Raw genomic sequence first — 21,305 nt, forward strand, 5'->3', positions numbered from 1 at the left:
CACTGAAGTTAAGCACATTTGAATGTGTATCTCAAGGAAATCTAATCTAAAAAAATTTATTCTACTTATTTTGGCATTCAGATGGGCAGTTCCTTTGCAGACTGACATGGGAGAGGCTCAGCTCTTTCTAAGGAGGGTCAGGCATCCATATGGTGCTTCGTGAAAGTAGAGGACAGAGCTAATACTCCAAAACCTATAGCTCTTGACATGTATATCTATGAGGTTGAAAAGCTGGAATATAAATTCATAATTAGGCAACAAGAATGTGAACACAATATGCCCCTAGTAACTTGAGAGATTAATCCAAATTAGTTATGAATTTTGTTATCTTATATAACCACAAGCACCCTCACTGCATATATTTCATGGACCAAGTTTTCCAAACCTGGGACCATGCACCTAAATGATTTTTTTTTCATAAATATTCAAGCCCTCATCTCCTCATCCCAAAACAGAGACAAGCTTAAATGGATATTTAAACTCATCCTAGTTTAAGCAGCATTTAAGGATGCATTTAGAGCCCCTAGACACATCATGCAAGGAAAGGGCTCTGTGTGCTGCTGGATGCAGAAACTTCAGGCCCCACAGAAGATTAGAGACTGTGGTTAATTCGCTGTAGTAATGAGCAGAGCAATGGTACTCAAAGGAAGAGCAAACAAACGTTGAATGTGATTCCAGACATTGACCACAAATTGCATTGAGTAACCCAGCACAGCCCTGGCAGGAGGCTCTGACATGTGCCATATACTCTGGATATCTCCAACTTTTTCTGGAAAACTTACAGAGCTGCCTGTATCTACAGGACAAGAGGAAACTGCCTCAGGCTGTGCCAGGGGAGGTTCGGGTGGAACATTGGGAAGAATTTCTTCACTGAAAGGGTGGTCAAGCTGCACAGGAGATGGTGGAGTCACCATCCCTGGAGATGTCTGAGGAATGACTGGATGTGGCACTCAGTGCTCTGGTTTAATTAATGAGGTGGAGATCAGTCAGATGCTGAATGCAGGGATGCTAGAGGTCTTTTCCAAAATTAATTATTTTACGTTCTATGATTCTGCAGGTCTTACATGCACACATGTACACTGGTACACTCATGTTTGCTCGCAAAGCACATCCCAGTGTTACTCCTGTTGGATTTTTAGCCAGGGAACCCACTGAGTATCCACTACAGTACAAAAGAGTTAAATACAGGTTTAAGAAAATATTGTTGTATTAGGGCAGAGGTGGAGAGAGGGGAAAGAAACTAGATAAACTTGAAATAAAATATTTCAAAATAATTCCCTGGACTGGGGAAAAGGGGAGAATGAACAAAAGAAAAAAAAAAAAAAAAAAAAAGGAGCATATCAAAATACAGCAAGTTCTAAACAGAAACAGCAAAAGGTTGCTGGGAAAAACAATGAAATGCTGATGCCCCTTATTTTCTCCAAGATCTTTCTCATGAGCCTCACACTTCACCCACCACCAAACCCTATCCACACCGAAGTTTTATCCAGCAGCTGATCATAAGGAGATATATTTCCCTAACGTGTGCTTCCTTAGGCACAGCTTTGTACTTCCCAAGAAGCTTAGCAGAGCATTAAGGCAAGAGACTTCGATCCTGTGGGCAAAGTTATGCGTCTACAAGGAAAATATTCAACCTCTCCACTTGGCACCTACCCCTGTGCTATTTGAAGGCAACCCCATCTCCATAGCAGCACCCAGGATATTCCTGCTCAGAGGGAGTGAGGAACCTTCCACTGGAATTTACTGGCTTTAAAATTGCCTCTTCCCTTTGCCCCCTATTCCATGGATTTTCATAACCACAGGGGGAAAGATGACACGAGATAAAAATAAATGCGGCCAATGTGGATCCGAAATCAAGGGGAAAGTGTCAGGGCAGTGTTTTGCTTTGGGTTTTAGTGGAGACAAAATAACTGAAACTACTAGGAAAGATAACGTATGACTAAGAAAATTCCCTGAGCAATCAGAGGATGTGTTTTCAGCTTTTTCACATTCTAGTTTTATTTTCTCACAGCAATGAAATAGGATGAGATTGGAGTCCCATGACCAAGCTGGCGCAATCCACGCACCCTACCTGGATAATCACGGACTGTAAATCACCATTTTATAAGAATTTAACTTTTCAGCTTCCAACATAATCAAACGTGGTGGCGAGGGGGGCCACTAATCATGACAAAAAATATACTTCAGCTTCTTTCTTGAAGTGCCAACTCCAATAAGTTCTCCGAGCGAAATTAAATGCATGCTCTTATTCCAAACCACAGTTTCCCCCTGGGATGGCCCGATCTCAAGTGGCGGCTGAAAGGCCAGTTGAACCACAGCCCAGGGTTACACCCATTTTTGCAGTTTTTTTTAACTACTGCATGTAGTATAAATTGTATCCCAGCCCACTCAGTGACTGTGCTTTCCAGCATTGGTAATAAAAAAAGATGTCTTCATAGTTTCCACATTCCAGCACTAACGAGTGGGCCAGTCCATATCTTCCCTCGGTTTCTCACAGTTTTGTGTTTGTTTGTTTTAAAGGCTTCTCTGCAAAGCTAAGGGCAGGAAAGAAAGAAAGATCTGGTGTGTGGCGTGACGGTTGGCGCCGAGTCTGAGAACAGTAACAAAGAGTCGTTTTAGAGTAGAAATTAAAGTGGAAAAGACCCATTAGTCCATGTGCTGCGTGTCCCTGCCAGTGCGAGCTCCACGGAGCGATGCTTTTCCGCAGGCTCAGCACCGAGCTCCCCGCTCCTGCCACCGACGCCGAAATCGCGACATTTCAGTGCGAAACGCAGCCCTCGCCGTGCCAAACCCTCAGAGAGGGCGTTCCACCTCCTGAAGCCTCCCAGAGACCGAGCATCTCCTCTCCAATGCAGGGGGCTGGGAGGACCCTGGCCTGGCCTGTCCTCCAGCAAAGGAGCCGGTCGTGGTGTCGGCGTGCCAGCTGCTGCCCTGCCACCACACCGGCCAAAGCAAACATCACACCATGCAAATTTATAACAAAAAGTGGAGCAGAGGCCAAGCACAATGCCCTCCTGGTGGGAGGAAGTGTGGAGACAAGACTTTTCCTTTTTTTTTTTCCTCCCCTTTCCTCTTGGAAGGGAGGAGAAATGTTTTTTGGCTCCTCACTGTGAAATGCAGCAGTGGCAGGGGAAAGGGAACAAATCCAGGCACTGGCTTCTGCAGATATCGATCTCTGTGCACTCTGAAGTGGATTGTGACCTTTGGCAACCTCACCCCCAGCCAGAGAGCAGGGTCAGGGAAGACTATCTGAGATGGAAATAGCCATTTTAGTCACTTTTTAACCTTGCAGTCCCTCAGCGGGGTATGAAATCCTGGAGATCATGCAAGTTCTTCAACACAAGGCAAGTGCTGCAGCAGGGTGGGCAAATTGGAAGGAAAGAGTGGAGTGGGGTCAAGTTTTTCCATCCCAGCTCCCAGATCATCTCCAGAAAGCTGATGGCATGTAGGGGAGTTAGAAAGGGTGAAGTCCTTTGCCTGTGGCATGAGTCAAATGTAGAGGCAAAAGAGAAGAGTGGAAGCACGAATGGGTTCACACTATTGCAAAAAAAAAAAAAAAAAAAAAGAAGAGTAATTTTATGCTTTAACAATACTGGCACTCAGGAAAGATGCAGTTCTTGAAAGCTGTCATGTGTTTGGGACTCCAGTATTCCCCTCCAGACACATCCATCCTCCATTCACAGGACTGATGGCCAACTCATTCAGAGCTAATTCGGTGCATTCCTGATCCCTGGGACCCGCTCTGCGTGTGCAGAAGAACTTCTCACAATGCAGGCAGTTGATCTGCACACACTGCAGGCTTTGTCCAGGACTTCTCCATGTCAGGCATCCAAACTGGAGCTGCTGAAGTCCGGAAACAGCCCAGACAAATAGCAAAAACACTATTTCTCTGTGTGCAGAATATTTTTAAGCAGAATAAGGGCACTTGGATTATGCCGGCTGTGTAGGGGAACAACCTTAAAAAGTCCACTATGAGAATGTAAGCACTCAGCAGACAGGCCAGCCAGGGAACAAGCCTCTGTATCAAATGATAATCAAGGCTAGGAGAAGGAAATCCAAATTTCCTAAGCACGGAGAGGGCTCACAGGGCTGGTGGAGACGGTACTTACCACACGAAAGTGTTAACAAGCAGTGAAAGAACTGAAGCGCATCTAATTAAAAATGCATACCAAGGCATAAAGACAGAGTATAAGAGTAAACAAATGGCAGAGACCAGATTTGTTTGCAATAAATGAAGAGGAAAACACCACACAATGCAAACTCATCCAGCACAGAGGATACAGAGGGAGGCAGGCAGGGAAAGGCACCACTCTGCAAAAACCTCCCAGAGCAAAGTACAAGGCAAGAGAAAAGCACGTGGTGCACTCAAGCATGGATGAGGGGCGACAAAAGGCTGGAACTAGCTCCAAGACACCATCCCTGGTAGGAATATTTGCCGTTTCCAAACAGGTACCACACTGCAATATGGTTAAACCAAAGGATGCTGCCAAGCAGAGCTCCAGCTCAGCATATGAACAGGCCACCGCGGGACACAAAACAAAACAAGGCCTTATGGGAAAGTGTACATTTTAGTATTTCTGCTGTAAAATATCCAGAAATAGGCAGGAAGATACTGATTTTGTTGAGGAGGTTGGGGATGTCATGAAAGAGTCACTTCTGTTTTACTGGCTGGATGCACAGAGTTTGTGGATATTTATATGAGTGGCACTGCCCCATCTGCATTGGATTTTCAGAAACAAAAAATACCTTCAAATTTTAGAATTATTTGAGTTGGAAGGGACCTTAAAGCTCATCTGTTCCCACATTTGCCATGGATGGACACATCTTCCACTATCCCAGGTTGCTCCAAGCCCCATCCAATCTGGCCTTGCACACTACCAGGGATCCAGGGGCAGCCACAGCTTCTCTGGGCACCCTGTGCCAGGACCTGCCCACCCTCACAGAGAAGATGTACCATTAGAAGAGCTCTTGCATCCAGGAAATACTGACACCATCCACTGTTGGTGTGTTCATCATTCCTGATTCTGCGCAACACTGGAAAACAGAGCCCAGACACTCTGCCAAGACTTGCTATGTCACACCTTAACCACAAGAAAAACATGGGCTTCCAGGGCCAGCAGGAGCTCAGGCCCATTGGCAGCAGCTTCTCCTGTCTTTCCTCACCCCACAGTGACAAGACCACCTTCCTTTATTCAATGATTTTCTCTCTTTGGGTCCTGCAGCACTGAACAATGGTGGTCACACCATTTCCCAGAAGCAGTGCTTGCTTGATTGCTGCAGAGCACTGTCATCTGTTTGTTTTTTCAACACATGGTAGGCCACTGCCTTCATCCCCTTGGGATTCCCAGCCAAGCGCAGTTCCCATCCAAATGGGGATAAAAGTTCAATTTTATTTCACGGTTTTGTCTTCCTTACAACAAATCTTTCCTGACAGTGTTTTCTGACTGCTAAACTGTTCCGTTTTGAGCAATTGATCTAAAACATCTGTCTTTGAGATTAAAAGCCACATTGAAGGGATACTGCGATGCTATTCCAAAGGTGTGGAAGTTTTTGACCACCAAACCAGTAAGCAACAGGAGGGAACTTTTAGGAAAACTCACGCACCTCACCACTTGGGTTTGCAGCATGCATCTTTCCCCAGAAAGTTTTGCCAACTGCCACATAATACAGGAAGTCGTGCTTCAAAATATTTAAGGTTGCATTTCTCACTATTTCCTCCTTATCGTTTATAAGACCCACATTTTAAAATGTCAGCCTACATATGGGAATGTTTAATCTCAAGGATGCTGATTCTTTGGGAAACTTGTTTAATCTTCTCCTAAAGTTGGGGGATTTGTTGGGGTTTTTTATCCCCCCTTTGCTTCTCTCTTCTCTTAATGTTTCGCTTCTGTTTAGGCTGTACCTTGTTTTTTAGCTGCTTTTAAACCCCCCAGCCTCAAGCTGTTCTTCCCATAAAGAGGACTTATATACACCTTTTGTAATACAACTGAAGGCAGGAATATTACATTCCCCTGATATTTCCGTTTTCCAAGAAATACAACAAAATGATAAACCAGCAAATTTAACTCAGAACATTTAAACTGTGAAAGTTTGTGTGCAATGTATGCATGGTGTTAATTCTGCAATGGGCCTGAATGCCAGTCCCAATGTTTGGCATTAAATTTTAGTTTAAATTCCATTACTTCCGCTTGCCCGTTACTGCATTTATTTTTAGTGTGTGTGTTCCTTACTGCCAATTGAAATTCATTTAATGTTAGGCACACAACAGTGTTTCAATACCTTTCTGTTATTTGGCTCTATAATTAGCTTTCCAAAATATGATTTATTTTATTTTAGTTAAGTTTTGGCAAGAAAGCAGGGGGCATGGGGGGTTCTTCAAGAACAAATTTACTACTGGCAACACTGTTATGAAGGGCATGGAGACCAGCATCAGAAATCCATCTTACTCACAGAAAGAGCAAATCCACTGGGGATTAAGTGTAGCCCCTCTCCACCCTCCCTTTCCCTGTCCCCCTTGGCTACCCTCCATTTACCAGCTCAGACATGGAACTAGGACTTATTCCTTGATTCAGAAAAAGGAGCTATTAGAAGGCAACACCAGTTCCGAGTGTGCTGGACCCCGTCCAGGCAAAATTTGTTCATTTCTTAATAATAACAACATCACATCCTTCTAGGTCATTAATAAATAAAGGGTTTGGAGGGGCAATAAAAGGATTTTTCTTTTTTCATTTACTAAATGAAACTATTGCTATAAAGGCCCTACATAATTCGCAGTAACCTGTGGTATCATAATAAACTGTATTCTTTGGCCCCGAGCTCATACAGTGCTTAAGAATATGTTTAACTGAGGCAGTGAATATGACTCCCATTTAGAAAAATAAAAAGAGATATTTCCCTGCCTTTCAGGAGAACATATGTGCCAACATTTAGATATTTGGGCACCTGTGCACCTTGACTCCTGGAAACAACCACAGTGAGGTCAGTGACAACCAAAAGTACCAGATTCTGCTTATTGAAGAAGATATTTTATGCAAAGTTTTCTTCAGCAAGCTCCTAATCACATGAGGAATGGACTTGAGATACCTTCCCCCAAAACACCAGTGGACAAAAAGAAGCAGCCACCTTTGACAAGTGTTTTAGACTTTCTCCTTCGGGCTAAAGGATCTGTCTGTGTGGATGGGAGCAGTCCTGGGCAGCAAACAAAAAGCCAGTATCACACAAAGAAATCCATCAGCAGCTCCAAAAGCTATAATGAAATAAGTTCTATTTGCTATCATGAAACTGAAAATTTATATAATGAAGAGTATGTATGTGTGTATACACACACACACACACACACATATATATATATATATATATATATAGGCTGAGCATCAACAGATACCCATCTCACATACCAATGCTGTTGTCTAGAACAGATCCTTTCAGAGTAGATTGTTTTCTGGGAATAATGTTCTATATCTTCTGATAAGGACCTTTGAAGGCCATCTAGTCCAAAATCCTTCCAACAAACAGGGACATCTTTAACGAGACCAGGAGCAGGGCAGCCAACCACTTCTCAGGACAACCTTCTTCACTGTTTTATCTCCCTTATTAAAACTTCCTTATTTCCAAGCTAATCCAACCCCCTTTCGTCCCCCTATCACAACAGGCCCTGCTAAAAATTTGCTCCCATCTTTCTTACAGGGGAAAATATGCACAGTCTTGACCTTTTGGTGTCTGGCAGCCTGAGGATATGGTGGACCCCATGTTGATCCTGAGGTGCCTGCTCTTCCCTTTGTTTCTTCCTCTAATGGTGCACTAATGAGTGCAATTATGTGCCTTTTGGATTATTAATCTACACACAAGAATGCAGTCCTGAACCTTCAGAAAAAGCCATCCCACTCATAGTTTTAAGATACAACATGACCCTGATGAGTCCTGCCCTGCATCCAGCTCATCAGACCCTCCAGGTAGAGGTGAGGTTTCAGGGTGGCAGTGTGGCTGTGGAATGAGGTCAGCTGCTGCCTCTCCCAGTCTCACCTTTCCTGTGTGGAAAACAGGATGTCACTCAGTGATGTCTCATGCCTTTCCCCCAGTCAGACTGAGAAATGGGGACACTGCACATCCTCTTACACCACTCAGCTGCAAAACTGGTGTGGGGCTTTGAATAATTAACAGCAACGACCAGCCGTGGCTGCTTACAGGAGTCATCAAGAGAGATTAGCTGGAAGCAAGTACTGATGCTCTTAAACTTCTTATGTCTACAGATGGCCTTGTTTTTTTCCCTCCTGTTTCATTTAGCACCAAATTCTCCAGGTGCTTACAGGGCAGAGCTGTACCAGGGGCTGGTCCCCACTGCAGCTCTGCTCCCCACGTTGGCATAACTGCCCCAGCTCGATGCCATCAAGTTCAAATTCCCTGGATTTTGTTTGCTGTGCCATAAAAAGAACATGGTAGCTGCAGTTCATCATGCTAAATCATTTTAGCACCTCCTTTACCCTACACAGACTTCCAGTGCTGAGAGCACATTTGTATTTTTCTCCTGCTACTTTGGATTTGTACAAAAAATGCCCCAATTTCCATTTATTTGTGACAGAATATTGCCTGTCTTCTTGTTTTATCTTTTCAGCTTAAGAAAAATAACATAGGACATGATCACCACTAACAAGACAGCACGTTCTATATAACTTCTCCTGCTGTGTTGTTTTATTTACTAGCTTTCAAATCCCTAACCTTCCTCTCTCCAACTTCCTTTTAAATGAAAGGATCCTCTTGTCTCTGTGAAGTTCTTATCATCTGCACTGGTTTGCGTGTTAAAGTTTCAGCATCCATTTAATCAGTGATGGTTATTCTGCCTAATGACTCCTATACCCCTGCTAATACTCTTTTATCTGGCTCTAATATTTTAAGATCTTGTCTAATATTAATGCTAAATGCTAATATTAAAGATTTGCTACTAATATTTTAAGCTCTTTCTGGCAGTGTACTAATGTTTGGGGAGGTTCTTGGGAGTTCATTGTATTGGAATGGATACCACTGGATAAATTCTAACAGCCCTTAGGAGTATAGCATAGAAATCTAGGCAAAATAACTGGAATAGAGGGACAGGTTTTAGCAATTTATTTATGGAGTATCCTGCCAGCAACGAGCTCAGAATCAGGTTGAAAATGTATGTGTGTGTGGGCATGTGAGTGTGTGTATCTCTGCATCTCTCCAATAAACCAGGATAGGGAAAAATAACCCAAATAAATCAGGATAGAGGAAAAAAAAAAAACATTGTGAGGCAGGGGTGGGGGACACCTGCAGCCTCTCCCCCACTGGGTTCCAGGCAGTGCTGCCACTCCAGGTGATGCTGCAGGGACAGGGAAGGAGGTGGCTGCTGTCCCACAGTAATCCCAGCCCTGCATGACAATTCCTTCAGTATTGCTACTTCACCAAGTTTTTCTATATATCTACAGACAGACACGTTTATCTCTTGGCAATAGAACATCCTAAAGGTTTACAGAGGACTAGGAAAAAAAATATTTTAAAAAAAATTAAACTAAAACCTCCCTAAACCTCCCTTATTTCAATATCAGTTTATTGACACGAACCTCTGCCACAAGCAAAGGGAGAACAGAATCCACTCTGCCTCTGAAGAACAACCTCCTCCACTAAAAATAAAATACAGTGCAGCATTTATTTCACCACGGTTTAAGAGTTAATGAAAGATTTGCACCTGTACAGCTGTTGCAGACTGAAACGAGCTTGTGGAGAGAATGTGTTTTCTGGTTGAGACAGTTGTAAATGCCTTGAGTAAAAACACTGAGGACTGCTAATGGATAGGTTTATTTTAAAGCATGCCATCTGCTATCAATCATAGAGAAGTATAGGAAGCAAGTTTGGCTGTGCTCCCTCCTTGTGAGCCTGATAAAGATAGGGCTGTGGTACTCTGGAACATTTAGTACTCAAGAGAATAAAACATCAAACCTACTCAGCAGCTCCACTAACAATAATAAAAATGCCTCTGCCTAAAGGTGACATTCTGAATTTACGATTATTTGTGTCTATAAAGTGTATTCTTTGGCTCCTGACTCATTCTGACTGTCTCACTACAAGAACAATACATTAAGCCTGCCTGAAGTAAATGGAAATCCTATCCTTTTATTAAACCAGCAGCCAGTACCTGAGATGTTCTTATGCCCTGTAGGACCCAAAGAAGGTTTTCTGCTCTGAGTGTTAATTCTTTTGGTAGGATTAAAGTCAACTGCAGAGAAAATGCTTATTTTGTGCACTCAGAACTAAGCCCTTCTCCAGGTAAATGTACTTTTAAAACAATAAGAATAACAACAAGAAAACCCAAGGCAGATTCTGAATATTCAAATACACCAAGCAAAGGCTGCAAAAACTGCAATTTACCCCAATAGCTCATATTTTATGCTACTTAGCATCTGAGGCAGGAAAAGCTTACACTCTGACAACCTGCCCAGGAAAACCCTGCACAAAACTCCCAAAAGGTGTGTGCCAATCTTCCTCCCTAGCTCTGAACTTCACATCTGCTGAAATTCTCCAGAACTGAATCCAGGGAATTTTTTTTTAATATATTTTTTTCTCTTTTATTTTTTTTTTTTTCCTACCCTGCATTTTCCCCAGAAAAGGCAATTGGAGGATGCAGAGCTACTTCCCCGAGATACACAAGCATTTGGTTAACTTCAGAGGTATGAATCATTCCCCTGGCTAACACCACATCCCTCTTCTCTCATTCACTCTGGTACCCCACTGATCAGGGGCTTTTGAGCCTGCCTGCTTAAAAATAATTAAATATATAACACTTCTTGGCAAATTCACCAGATATAAAAAACACTTAGCAATGGAGCACACCGGATCTGATCACACTGGCCTCCTATCACCTATCTGCAGATTAACAAAATTCCCTTGCAAGCCTGTTGCTCATTGGAAAGCATTGCTGTGGAAGCTTGGGGAAAACCCACCTGGTGATCAAGCTCATGAGCCTAATTAAAGTTAGTAGAGGAATTAAAAGTGGGAAAAAAAAAAAAATTAGAACAGCAGCATAGAAAAAAAAAATTAAAAAAAGGAGTAAGCACTAGGAAATAGGGAAAAGATAAAAAGCAATGGGAAAAGTGAGCTTTCCTTTGAAGTCTGCTCTGGAAAGGGACGGTGATTTCTGTCAATGCCCCCCACATCCTGAATTCTTTATACAGCAGGCCATACATCCAAGGAGAAAATCTGAAAGTGGAGGTTTAGACTTACAAAGCACAAAATATTAAATCAAGGCTGATTTTGGGCAGTATTTGCCATTTTGGACCTCAAGAGCTTCACTGTTTTTAAAGTCCATTGTCAAATGACCACTGGTTTCAAAAGATATCTTAATCCCTTTGTCTGAGGAGCAAAAGAACTGAGAAATAAGTTTCTAGGGGAGGATCAAAACTAGTATATACTTGGAATGAGTAAGATGAAAGATTATGAAAAAAGAATTATGAGACTATAGAGACAGAGGAAAACCACAAAGATAGAGAAGATTGTTCTACAGGGAAGTGAATAAACTCTGAGCATGTTGGGAGCAGTCTGCATGGTCACTTGGCTGCAGAAACACAGAAATACTGGAAACAATGCAGGAATATAGGAAAGCAAAGCTCAAGTAACAGGAAAAACTGGAAAACAGGCAGTTATCAAAAATTCCATGCTCAGCAACACCTGGGGAATAAATCCCTGTAGGTACTTCTCACCTCTAAGAAAGGAATTACAAATTACTCCCTATCAAGAGCAACACCCCAACTCATAAGGAAATAAATAAAAATTACCATCTCTTTACTGAGCTCTGTACCAAAACCAGTCTGTTCCATGCTCCAAGAGGGACAGCGAGTCACACAAGGGCACATCATAACACCAAAGTCACAGACCAGTCACAAACATTAAAACCTCCAGCAAAAAGAGTTCACCAAAACTCCAGCTGATCAAAAAATTACTATAGCATTGAAACTTTCACAGAGACCTAGTGTTTTCTCAAAAAATGTCATTGCCAGGATTTTAAGTCTGGGATGAGGGGCTTGGATAGCCAGAGGAAAGACAGAGGAAGCCAATCCAGACTCACCCATAGCCTGATGAACACGCCCAGGGATGGCGGGAGGTCCAGGTCCAAATCCCAACTCTGAAGACATTCCCAACATTGCTGACAACATCCAGAAGGAAAGATGTGTTCCATAGCCTTGCTCCACGACATTATGCAGGGAAAAAAAAAAAAAAAATTCTCAAAGTTTTCTTTTTTTCTGTCTCACAAGAAATGGAAACAAATTTAAAAGCTTGAAAATTTTTCATGGCATAGACTCCTGTCTGTGGCCAGCCCTAGCCCCATGCTGCCCAGAGGTTCACAGGCACCCTGCTCCTACCAGAGCTCTCATGGTGAACTCCCCATCTTGTGCACAAACTTAACAGGATCATTTTAGACTCGCACAGAACATTTTCCTGTGAAAGCTCGCAGGCTCGGAGCAGCTTGTCACCAGAGTTCAAGTCCCTGGCACACAGTTCATTGCAGCTCTAATGAAAAAGCACAATGATGGAGCCTGCGTTGCTAAGATTAGACATTAGTGGCTGTATCAAGAAGAGAAATACCTGCAGATTAGCAGAGCAATTTGCTGCTCTAAATCTGAACCTTCTAATCTCTTTTTTTTTAAAGTAAGTAGCAGCCCATGAACATGGGAGCAGAATTAAAACTGCATTTACTAAGTGATTTCTAAAATACTTCAGCATGTGTTTTAGAAAACTGACAAGTCATTAAAATATAGTTAATAAACATTATTCAGAACTCGTTGCTTTAGATTAACACTGCTTCAAAATCACAGGCATTGATTGGTTCATTGCACTGCTGCAAGAGGAACGCTGGCTGTTGTCCATTCCCTGTAGAAGGAAACATGATGGTCAGCTCGGAGTTTACCTTGCATCTGTATTTTCTAACTGTAAAAATATTTCAGAAATATTTGCAAGAGGCTTTAAATTTGGTATCCTGGCCACTGAGGGCATGCACAGAGACTGTAATCACAGGTAAAAAACATGGAAAGATTGAAGGGTGGCAACAGACTGAGATAGTTGGGGTTGTTCAGCCTGGAGAAGAGGTTTTGGGAAGACCTTAGAGCCACTTCAAGTGCTTAAAGGGGTTTCAGGAGAACTAGAAAGGGATTTTGCGCAAGGGGGAATAGCTTTAAGCTGAAGAAGAGTAGATTTAAATTAGATTTTAGGAGGAAATTTTCCCTGTGAGTATGGTGACACCCTCTCACAGGGTGCCCGGAGAAGCTGTGGCTGTCCCTGGATCCCTGGAAGTGTCCAAGGCCAGATTGGATGGGGCTTGGAGCAGCCTGGGATAATGGGAATTGTCCCTGGCAGGAAGGCTGGAATAAGATGAACTTTAAGGTCCCTTCCAACCCAAAGCATTCTATGATTCTAAGAACACTAAAACAGGAGCAGAGATAGCAGCACCATTTTCAGTGACCAATTCAAAGGAACCTGAAGTCATGAGCCATTTTTGATCAAACGTAGGTGAGAACCATCATGCACAGCTTTCACTGATGACAACATTTTAAAATTTATTGTGTGACTGTCAAGAAATTTTCTCTTTTAGAAGCTCTGACTTGAGCCAACTGGAGCTGACTGATTTTCTTATTTCATGAAACCGTCATCAGCTCAGATACTTTGGGAGAAACAAACTCAGGCACAGCTCTCAACTCTGGACCATTGCTGGTGACCCAAAGCCACCAGATGAGCTCCACCATCAAGTGCCCTCCCTGCTGCAGAGGACAGCAAGCTGGTTTTGATGTTGTTTGCTGATATTTTTAAGAAAAGGGAAGGGTTTAGTGAGGTATTGGTATTTTGAGAAGAGGTTGATCAAACTCTCTAAGACAGCCCCTCATCCTGTTTTAATTTTTTTATCCAAGTACTGCAGGTCAAACTCCAACAGAAGAGAGCTGAAACTGAGAAGAGAGACAATGCATCTTAAAAATGAAAACATTGCTATTCAGAGTTGACACAGTAATGCAGCTAAAGGGAAAAAAATCATGGCTCAGTAAGAATTCTGCCTATCTAACTTAAGCTAAGATAAATATTTGCAAATGCTCTTAATGACCATTTTTAATCACTTGCAGGGTTTAGTGGAAGCTTTCTTTTGTTTTGTTGTTTTTTTTTTTTTTCTAATAATAAACTACTTCATATTCAGAAATGTCTGTAACCTGGTGAATGGTTTTGATTTATGACATCTCTCAGACATGAGAATTCTGGTTTTGAAAGCTGAAACATGAGAGAGATCCAGATCCTCCAAATGATTTTATTTTTCATTCTTTTAAAATTACTTGGAGTGCAAAGTCTTTCACCATTTCATATTGCTACTTATAAGGAAAAAAGAATAACACCTTTCACCTACTAAGATCATTTGAGTGATACCAGCAAATTTCTGCTTTGAAGGTCCTTATGGGTGTGATTAAACCCATTTTACCTTCCTTGATCCAGGGTGCCATTTTTCTGGGGCCACAAATCTCCATGAAACTCTACAAACCTATTCATTTCCTCCCTTCACCATTGTGGCTTGGGCATCCTTGTTCCATGGGGCTGAGCAGAGGAAGTGGTGGAGTCACGGAGTATCCCAGATCAGAAAGGATCCACCAGGATCATCGAGTCCAGCATCAGGAAGCTTTAGCAGAAAGAGAATCTGAGAGAGATGTCACACACATGTGGGGGCTGAGATTGGAGCAAGGGTGAAGGGTGACTCCTCCAGTGACACATCTCGATGCAGCAGGGATATTCTGAGGATGTGGGAAGCTGCTCTGAAGAACACAAAGGAAACTGCCTCTTTGAAAAGAAAAAAAAGAAAAAAAAAAGAAATAAAGGAGAAAACCAAATCTTTAAGAAAGTCAGAAGTGCAGCTCAAGGTCTTGTTTTCCTTAGCCCAGTGGTGAAGGAAAATTGTTGTCAGAAGCACAAGTATTTAAACAGCCTCTGACAGCAAGGAAGCAAACGACTACTTCTGCCAGTGACCGAGGAGAGCTCAGCTGATTCACATCCAGCCCGGATCTGGGAACACTCTCTGGAGCAAAAAATCCCTCTCCTCAGCCTCTACAGTGCCTGTCTCATCAGCCACGGACCAAACCTCAAAGCTCCTGATGCCATGAGAGTGTTCCCACTGGGCTCTGGGCTGCCTGGTCCCCAGGTGGAGGGTGGCAGCGGGACCCACTCGCCGTGGGGCTGAGCCACGGTCCCGTGGCATCTTCTGCCCCGCTCCTTCCAGCACTTCCCAACAAGCCAAGGGTGCACAAACATGTGAAAATATTCCTCGCCCACTCCCAGCCACGTTGAAAAGAAACCTGTTGTGGTTAAATGACTCGGTCAGTTCTTCAGGGATTTTCCAAGGTTTCCTATAAAAAGAAATCTGTGGGAAATGAATGATTGCATAATCGCTAACACATGCCAATTCATCTAAGCCTATTATCTTTTATGGCATTTTGTACTCTATTGTCCTTACTCTGGTGAGTTTCTCTCTTACAATTCTTTTCTTTATTAAATTATTTGCACATTTTGCTCTCTCCGACCCTTTTGCATCAGTGGGATACTTAGCATCTCCATAAGGAAAGAAGTCAAAGACAAATGGTCCCACTACTTTTTCTCACATCATATTTTTCCCACCTTCACAGGAATATCTCAACAACAATCCCAGTGAGAATGTGAAAGGCCTGTTCAAGTGAGAAGCTGGGTCTTGGTGCCACAAAAAATAATTTTTTTCTTAAGCAATATGCATTTTTACAGGGGTTTTCTAAGGTCCCTGACAGAAATGACCAGTATTCATAGTTTTAAAATTGCATAGTCCTTTGAAAATGCTGCAAGTTGCCTACAGGTCATAATTTCTTAGAAACAAACCCCAAGTGTCTTGGAAGTCTTAATTACACTGCATTTCAATTGGATTTAGGCTGCTAAACCACAGGTTTTAATAGGAATTTCAGATCTTTAAAAACCTTTTGATTTTCAACTTTAAGACCCTGACACTGCCTGAAAGCTAACTAGACATTCACCTTTAGAATTAATATTTAATCATGTTTTGAGTGGGGTTTTTTCACTTTTGGGTTGGTTTTTTTTTTCAATTTTGAACTCTTCCCAAGGACAACAGGTCTATAAATGAACGAATCATGGCTAAGCACTCACCTCTCCACAAGGTGTATCCTCTGGCATCATTGCATTTTTAAATAAGGGAAAAGTGGAGATTTTAAATCTCCTGTGTGATTGAGGAGATACAAGGCCTTTTTTCCTAAAATCCCAGATATTGAGAGGAATTATCACTGATGACTACTAACCACAGAGCTCTAGGACCTGGGAAGAGCCCTGATCAGCTGCAATAATCTTTAAATTAAACTAAGAGGTAACCCCCCATAATCTTAACGGGAGAGAGGAGACTGCACAGCAATAATGGGCTCTAGGGACATTCAGGCAGAGAATAAATGAGCTACAGGTTCACTGAGCAAGGCCCCTAACCCAAAACATGAGGTGGGATAGCCAAGCTTTGGTTATACCACTCATCTCTGCATTGAAAATCCAGTTCTTAGAGCAGATCTGTGTGAATTTTCCCCAGAAATTCAGCAGGAAAACAGGAGGGTTGGGGAGAGACCTCAATTCTTCATCTCCCAGAGCAGGGCAACTGCACCTTAGGGAAAGAAGCAGAATTGGCCTGGATGTGAGATGGGAGGTTAATGGGGACCAGATCTGGGGGTGCTGAAGACAGGGAAGAAGAGGAGCAATGATCAAATAGTGAATAACAGTGCAAACAGGGGAATGCTGTGCTGTTACACAACATCCTCCCAACCATGCAAACACTCCGTGTTCCTGCAGCAACTCAAACAAAAAGCAGCTCTGTCCACTCTTTTTGCCATTCTTGAGATAAAAATGTCTTAGACTCCATCTCCCTTTGAAGAGGGACAGCCAGCAAGTCCCCAGTTTCCTGACAAGTTTTACCAACTCTAGGAAGCCAACCGGATCTACTCTTAATTTACCTCTGACTCCCAGCAAGCAAGGGTAGAAAAGTTTTATATCAAGAGCCGAAATATGTGAGGCCAACAAAGTCTCTATGAATCAGATCAGCTTTCCAGAAAAAAATAAGGTTATATCCATTGCCCACAAGAGCAGGTTTTCACAGACAGAAATACCCATTTTGGTTCTCCTATACTATTTTAGGTGTTCCTTTGACATGTACATTTCTGAAACCAAATTGAATTTTCTTTTCATCAGAAATAATTTGCAAGACTATTTGGCAACATTCACACCGTGCAAGTGTTTTCTTGTTGTCAAGGGCTCCTGAGGATCTCCAGCACCTGTCATCCTCTGCCAGCATCAGCCTTTCCATATGGGCAGGTCTCCAGAAAAGATTATGGGCAGTGTAAAATCCACCCATCTTAAATCACCATTTCTCTGATGTACATCAGGGGTTCAGAGAGGAGAGTCCATTCAATTTTGTTGCTCCTTTCTTCATTTTCCCTTCAAAAACAGATTCACTAATATTTCTGTCAGTCTTGTAAGATCTGCTCTGTTTGGTTTTTTTTCTATTAGCTGACTATCCAGTCCATTGGTAACATTTTAACGCACTTTATCAGCCTATATAATTTTATAATCATTTTGTTGTTTTCACTAAAAAAAAAATGTAACTAGTCAGACACCTAATGCTACTTAAGTGCAAATAAATTTTTTTGTGGTTGAATAATAACATCTGTTTTGATTTTCCAGCCACAAAAGTGCGTTTTATCTGGCCTTCCTTTATTTGAACTTTTCACATCTGCTCAGGCCTGCTTCCCATAAACTAAATACCAGATCCTTTCACAATGAAGGAAATTTACCTGCATCAGTTGTTGTCCAAGCTCCAAAGACCTCTTTATAAAAATGTCAAAAGTTTATAAATGCAATCTCAGTGCACTGTGTATTTATTAAACATTGGTATTTATTTTCTCCATTACAAATGGTTGATACTTACAGACCTAATCCTGAAAAACTTATTTTGTGAATGAAATAATTTAAGTTTATGAAATAAAGTATGTTGTGGGCTGGTGCCCCCTGTTCTACACAATATTTAGAGATAAACTTGTCACAATGCTCTATGTCATCAGCTACAAATTCAATCAGAAATTATAGGGATGGTCAGATGCACTGTGCTTTCAGCAAATAAAAATAGTAATGAGGGGAAATTCATAAGGCAATTTCAGGGTTATCTACAAAGATTTGGTAGTGAATTTTGAATTTTTGCTTATTCTGGTCTCTTCAGAGGTGAACCAAGGCAGGAAGGATAACAATGCTAATCAAAACCAATTTTTTTTTAGAGTAGATATTTATTTTCTAATTGTAGTTCACATCCCAAAAGTTAAATATGTTTCGCTAAAGGGGAAGAATTAAAGTGAATGCTGAGAAACTTCAACTGAAGCAAAATAGGCTGAGGGGTTGGAAAATACATCCTGGGTATCAGATGAACCTTAAGGATCATTCTTTGAACTCAGAGCTAAGGAGAATTCTTCTCTGCTGATGTGACCAGGAAGATATGCAAAAAAAGCACTCCCTCATCAGCCTCTTCATAATATCTGCATTTATTCAGTATTTCTTGCCACTGATAGAGAGATGTCTCTTGAGAACTCCTATGTCCCTGGGCCCCGTGCAGCTGTGTCTGCAGCAAAACTGCAATATTGGGCCACTTTCCACAGGCAGAAAACTCAGAAATGTCTCTGCAGAGCAGAGGAGAGAGCACTGATTGCAAAGCTGAGAATGCAGGTTTTCCTTCTCTCAGCACACCAGGAGCATCTCTTCTCTTCAAACTCTCCTACTGTCACAGGGAAGAGACAGAATTTCATTCTTTTGTTGTTTTGAATCTTTAGCAAATCTTGGGGCCTGAGATTTGGCAGTCTCATCAAATACAGCTTTATCAACCCAAAACACCCACCAGCAGCAGTGTCTTAAATAGACACCAGATAGAAAAGTGCAAGGAGGACCACAGTGGTTTTGGGAAATGTTGGAGGGGAAAGGCAATATCCATGCACTGCCCTTGATTTACACCTTGCTTTTTTTCCATCTGCACAAAGGATTGAAACTGCGTCATGATGGAACAGTTGTGAGAATCACAAAGAATTTAACAAGTCAAAAATGGATTAAAAAGCACTTTATGGCTTGTTAAAGAAATCCCCCTGTTCCTCAGAAGCATTTTTAGCATCTTATTAGTGGTATTTGATCTGACTAACATATTGACTCGTCATTTGAATAGGAGATGAATCCTTTTTGATGGACCACAAAGGGAGTATAAATTCAAATGAGGCACTTCTCCAAATTTTTATTTTAGCATAACCCCAAAGAGCCCATAACATCTGTATAGGTTTTTTCTGTGCCCCACAAAAGACTATCCTAATGATCTTTTAAATCATGGGTTTTTTTATTTTCTTTAGAAGTGATCATTGCATATATATTTAAATCAAATAATAATGAGTTGGAAGTTCTCTTTTACCTGTTTTCTGGAATGCCATGCATTAATTTCACTTAAGAAAATACTCTAAACCAATATAACATTTTTTTTAAAACAATCTGTCATGGAATTTGTACTTTAGCATGAGTTGAATTCATCATCAATCTCATACAAAGTAGTTCAGAACTTGACAAATGAAAAGCACAAAACATATCAGAGAAATATGCAAAAAGCCTCATGCCTTTCAATCAATCTCTGATCTGAAATTATTTTGATCTATCCAATTTATATTGTTTAGGGCAATTTCAGTGTCACCGAGACAGACACTGCTATGGAGTTAGTTGGCAGACCCACTATTGGCATCCCTTTGGCAAAAGCCAGAAAAATTGCTCCTAGTCATTTTTTGGAGCAATTTTATACCATCTAAGAATTTGCACTTAGGAATAAGTTGGAGACCTCCAGCTCATTTTGAAAACAGTAATTTATAGCTACACAGACATTATGATTTTACAGTGTTTTGATAGTTACGCCTTCACTATCCACATGGAACATTTAAAAACGGATTAGAAGCCATTAATCTTGGAAATATGAGGGATTTGTAGCCTGAAGAGGAACTCAGAGCATTTGCAGCCTAAGTCTCTTTCTGCACCTAGGTGTATGTTGTTATTAAGGTATTTTATCCTCTTCTAGAACAAGTCAAGAATTATATTGAGGCAAACCTTTTGTGGTAAAAGTCCTCGATAACAAATCAGGGATCTCAATACTTTCTCACAGATACTCTTATTGACCTTGGACAAGTATTTAAGCTGGAAACCATTTTAGGCAGTTCCTGTCTCTTGTTACAATCTCCAGTAGCACTCAGTCAATCGGATCCCCATATGCAATTTCATCCTTTAGGCGCAACAATAATCACAGCCTTCCACTTCACTAAAAGTCTTTGATTTTAAAATTGAAATACCTTAGAGATAGGTCAAATCAAGTCCTTGTATTTTCCACACCTATGCCTTGAAATGGGGGGAGATCCACTCAATCCAGATCTCTGCAGCAGGCTGTTAATTCTTCCAAAGCTTGACCTCAAATGCTGCGTTCAGCTATTCCTAAACTCTGATAAACGTCAGGTCCAAATCCAAATCTGGAACCCAAATTTGTGGTATGGGCCCATCTGTACTTGAAAGAAACATTAAAAAAAAAAAAGTGGAAAGCTAAGATCATGAATATTTCTATTTGAATACTGCATACAACAGATTTATGAACTTAAGCAGTTACTTTTTTTCTTTGCGAAATCAAAACTACCACAGGATTTCCCGTCCATATATACCATATGCTTTTTCCAACTTTGTTTAAAATTCTTAGTGTCCCAATATGCTGAAGCTTCTGAGCACTACTGAGGTGTTGCGGGATTTTTTTTGCAAGCTTTATCAACTTTGCAAACTACACTGTAGCCAAGGATTAATTTTTGTATAGGAAAAATGAATTTTATCTATTTATTTCTGCAATATGTAATGAATGGTGAAAGCATCATATGCAATGGAGCCCTTCAGGGGAACAGCCTGAAATAGGATTAATTCTCCTAAATGACAAGAGTGTTTATTTCAGTGTAACTGACTGTATACATTGGGTCAAAGAGATGCAAAACCGAGTCCTGCCAGCACATGCCTTGCAGGATCTTCTGAGTACAATCTTCATTCAGAGCCCAGTCAGAAGCATGACAAGTGAGACACCAACAACACTAAAGGAAACTTATAAATGTTTGCAAATTTGTTTTATGGATTAATGACCCTGCACATAAGAATTGACATTTCCAGGACAAATCACTTCTTTATCCTACTGGTATTTCAGCAGTTTTTGCTTATGCCAAAGCAGAGGC

General features: G+C 41.4%; 1 long non-coding RNA gene across 1 annotated transcript in view; it reads right to left on the reverse strand.

The window, feature by feature from the left end:
• The window catches only part of LOC110470605 (uncharacterized), a 40,939-nt gene extending 28,246 nt beyond the window's left edge, over window positions 1-12,693 (reverse strand). Inside the window, exons 1-2 of the long non-coding RNA XR_002465450.2 lie at window positions 12,592-12,693; window positions 12,074-12,187 (exon numbers count right to left, since the gene is read on the reverse strand). This is a non-coding gene — a long non-coding RNA (uncharacterized LOC110470605). The remainder of the gene's footprint in view (window positions 1-12,073; window positions 12,188-12,591) is intronic.
• Window positions 12,694-21,305: the final 8,612 nt, after the last annotated feature.

The sequence above is a fragment of the Lonchura striata genome, chromosome 8 (assembly GCF_046129695.1).
Source record: "Lonchura striata isolate bLonStr1 chromosome 8, bLonStr1.mat, whole genome shotgun sequence".
Classification (NCBI taxonomy): Eukaryota; Metazoa; Chordata; class Aves; order Passeriformes; family Estrildidae; genus Lonchura; species Lonchura striata.